The sequence below is a fragment of the Carica papaya genome, chromosome 7 (assembly GCF_054855325.1).
Source record: "Carica papaya isolate Zhongbai chromosome 7, ASM5485532v1, whole genome shotgun sequence".
Taxonomy (NCBI): domain Eukaryota; kingdom Viridiplantae; phylum Streptophyta; class Magnoliopsida; order Brassicales; family Caricaceae; genus Carica; species Carica papaya.
In genome coordinates, this window is record NC_142315.1 from 6,742,329 (window position 1) to 6,746,216 (window position 3,888).

Here is a 3,888-nt window from a genome sequence, read left to right on the forward strand (position 1 = left end):
TCTTCACACCGAACCCTAACCCTAGCCGTTAGACCCCCTTGCCGGAGAAGAAGATCCAGCGACCGGGAAGGAGGCCGCCGCCACCCACCACCGCATTGGAGCCCTTTCCGACCGCCAAAAGAGGTAAAAAAATTCTTCTTCGCTTAGAATTTAATTTTAAATACCCTCATAGCCAAATCGGAGCAAAAAGACTGGCGGATTAACCGAAAACTGCAGGCAAAACCCAGCGGCGCCGCCGCAGAGAATTTCAAAAAATGCCTCCGATAAATCCCTTTCGATTCTCGTTCGACATAATTTTTTCACTATTGTGATCACCGTTTCTTTCTCTATAGGTTGACTGGAACAAAATACTCAACCGCAATATGAGCCAGAGGAGCCACCACACCAGAGAGCCCCGCCACCGGTGAGTTTCGATTTTTTGTATTTTTTTGGCCAACAAAGAGCCCTTAATGTGTTTTCTTGCAGGGATTGATAGAAAATCGACCAAAAACAGTCGATCCGAGGCAAACCGCCCCTGCAGGCAGTGGTGGCGTCGTGCCAAAATTTTGAAATTTGCCAAAAATGGGTCCCGATATTGATTTTAAATTTTTTTGGAATATTTGCAGGTACTTATAGCACGTTTTAATCGTCGAAGAAAATTTTAGAGAACCAATGGACTGCCACTAGGGGCAATCAACATATTAGTTTTTCGGGCATCAAATTGAATAAGAATCTCTCACCCTATTCTTTATTATGGAATTGAAGTCTAAATAAATAATAATACGGTATTTGGTGTAATTTAAAAAATATTCATTATTAATTATGGGTTACTAATGGAGGTAGAACTAGAAATTATCTATTATTGATTATGTTGAATTATTTTACAGTTAATTGCATGATACTATTTCATTGATCGATTTTATAGTTTTAAATGCATGTATTGTTTGATTTATGTGATTACCATTGAATTAAAAAATGGAGACTAAAGAAAAATGAAAAATTGTGTGATTAAGTGAATAGATGAAACGACAGCCTTACTGAATATCTTGAGAGATGGTGGACGGACCGAGTACAATAGAAAATCCTATCGTGAACATTGTCTCATACCGGACGAAGTATCGAGACTTTGTAATTTGGCACTCATACCAGACGGCATATGAGAACAGTCCGTTTCACCTTCATACCGGACAAGATATTGAGATTTAATAATTTGACGCTCATACCAGACGGGGTATAGGGACAGCCCGTTAATGATAATATTAAATGAAAAGGTTCACGCGTAGCGAGAACATCCCTATGAACCCCCATGGATACCAGCGCGCTGATGAAAATGAACAGTTGTTGTTTGATTTATTGAATATGGATTTATAATGTGTGCATGCTGTCGATTACATATAAAATCATGATAAGGGCTACGTTATTATCTCTCTAAGTTGTTTTTATAATCTCGCTATGGTAAGTGGACAGTAAATAATTTTATTATTAATAAATGTATTTGTTTAATTCAATGCTCCATTAATTATTTTGATTTTCTAACAACCTTCATTTCTGTATTAGTGAGTAACGTGATATTCTTAATAGAGTAGTGTAGTTCATTTCTTATTTAACCATTTCAGATCAAGAGAAGCAGGATCCAAAACCCGATCCTCAAGAAGGTTGCGAATAGAATGCTAATTTTATTTATTTTCCGCTTATTTTCTTATTTTTTTTGTATTTCTTTCAAAATAGTAATTCTCGTATCACTATTAGGTACTTTAATAATTGTGTAAGAAATGTAAATTTTAACCATTCATTTTACTTTTGCGCGTAATTGATAATTTATTTCATTCAAACATTCCGGAGTCGTTACAATTCCATTCAAAATTGAATAACTTATTTATATATTTATTAAATCAAAATTATTTCCAAAATTTATGCATTTTAATATTTTAAATTTTCTTTTCCTAATTATTATAAATCATAACTATATTGATCTGCCCAATCATTACTTCTCCAATCAAATTAAATTTCCATTAATTACTCATTCAATCAATTTTAATTCTTATTAATTATTTATTCAATCAAATCCAATTCCCATTAATTTTAATAAATTTATTCTTCTCCCATATACACATATATACATATGATTATATACTCATATATAGCATATTTTAATATTTTTTACTTATATTAAATTATATATATTATGTTTATATTATCTACATAATTATTTCCAGATACATATATATATTATAAAAATCTAAAATAAAATTATACATGCACACATATACACCAACATGCATATATATGTATGTATACATATACTTGCATGTAATACTCACACACATTTGTATAGCTATATATACTCATATATATATATAATCATATGAATTATATATATATACATATACGGGATTATTTGTAAATTTTACAGGACTATTTCCTGTAAAATTTAACATTTGATTTTTTCATCATTTAATCACCTTATTTCACTAAACCATTTTGCAAGATCCCCCAAAAAAAGTTTGAAACAAATCTACAAAAACCAATTACTCAAGAAGAATTAATGGAAACATGATCAACTTAAATCTTAAGTGTTTAATATATCTAATTTAAGTCAAAATTCTAAGCCAAATTAATTTTTGGATCCGATTTGTACCCCCAAACTCTAGCTCTCGAAAATACGAATCACATAAACAAAACTGATTACTAAGACATTTAAATATTTGAGAAAACGAAAACCATGAATTAAGAACTATAGCGTTCTTACCCAAGCGTGGACCAAATAAGCCCCGAGTCCATGGTGGTGAAGTCTCAAATCTCTCCATAGCAAAAAGGAGAAGCTCTGACTGTGAAAGCCTTTTGAAGGATTGATGCAGCTCTCAGGTTTTACGTTTTTAACTAAAATAAAAGAATACACATACACTTAGGAAAAAGAGACAAAAATAATGAAATAAGGAAGAGAAACACGCTTATCGGAGCTAGTTTTGCTCTCCCACATGGCGGCGCAATCGTGTCCCGCCACTTCTCATGCTTACCAGAGCTAGTTTTACTCTCCATCATGGGAGTGTAATCGTGCCCTGCCACCTCCTTCCTTTCTCCGACATCCCACTCTCTCCCACTCCCTTCTCTTATGGTGGCTAGGGTTAAAGGTCACAAGAAGAGGACCCTTAAATACCCACCCCCAAATAATTTCTAATCGTAGGATTAGATCAAATCTAGTCACATATGGACCGTCCGATCGACTTTTATTAAGGGCAAATTAGTCACTTCCCTTCCTAAAAAGATCTACACCATTGATTCAAATTTTTACTCATCAGAGCCGTTGAAATTCATGACCGTTGGATTGCACTCAGGATAAATCGTGGTCGTTGTTTTGCAGATCGCATGTAGACCGTGATATTAATCAACACGTGCCTCAACTGTCCGATCATCATCTTGTTTGTCAACTGCACAATCTTAATCATCATCATTTGCGCATCTAGGAGCCGTTGGATCTCATCCAAAGGTGGGAAAGATCCTCAGCCATTCGATCTTCACTAAAACATGTAGGTCGTTCGATCATCCAACGCACAGATCTCCAGCATGTCGAATCTGCATGGAATATCATGTTGACATGGCCACTACATGGCGCGACCAGATAGATTACATTGCCAAGTTAGCAAATGACGTGATTCGTTTATAAAAAATTACAGAGTGCCCTTTGGTCTTTAAAATCATTTCGATTAGGCCCATTTTAATTATAAAATGGCCATAACTTTGGAATTTTACTTCAAAAATATCCTAAATTATTTATTTATTTATTATTCATATTTTTCATGATTTTTAAATTTTTAAATAATTATTTTAAGGTTCAAAAAATTTATATTTAACTCATTTTGATCATTTTTAATTACAAAAGACCCCAAAAACTTAATTTTTTATCGTTTA

The 3,888-nt window shown here is 33.5% G+C and overlaps 1 long non-coding RNA gene across 1 annotated transcript; it reads right to left on the reverse strand.

Moving 5' to 3' along the window:
• Positions 1-2,521: 2,521 nt before the first annotated feature.
• LOC110825607 (uncharacterized) lies at positions 2,522-3,134 on the reverse strand. The gene is made up of 2 exons (XR_002541841.2): positions 2,997-3,134; positions 2,522-2,859 (listed from the first exon to the last, which is right to left on the reverse strand). It is a non-coding gene; the product is annotated as an uncharacterized LOC110825607 (long non-coding RNA).
• Positions 3,135-3,888: the final 754 nt, after the last annotated feature.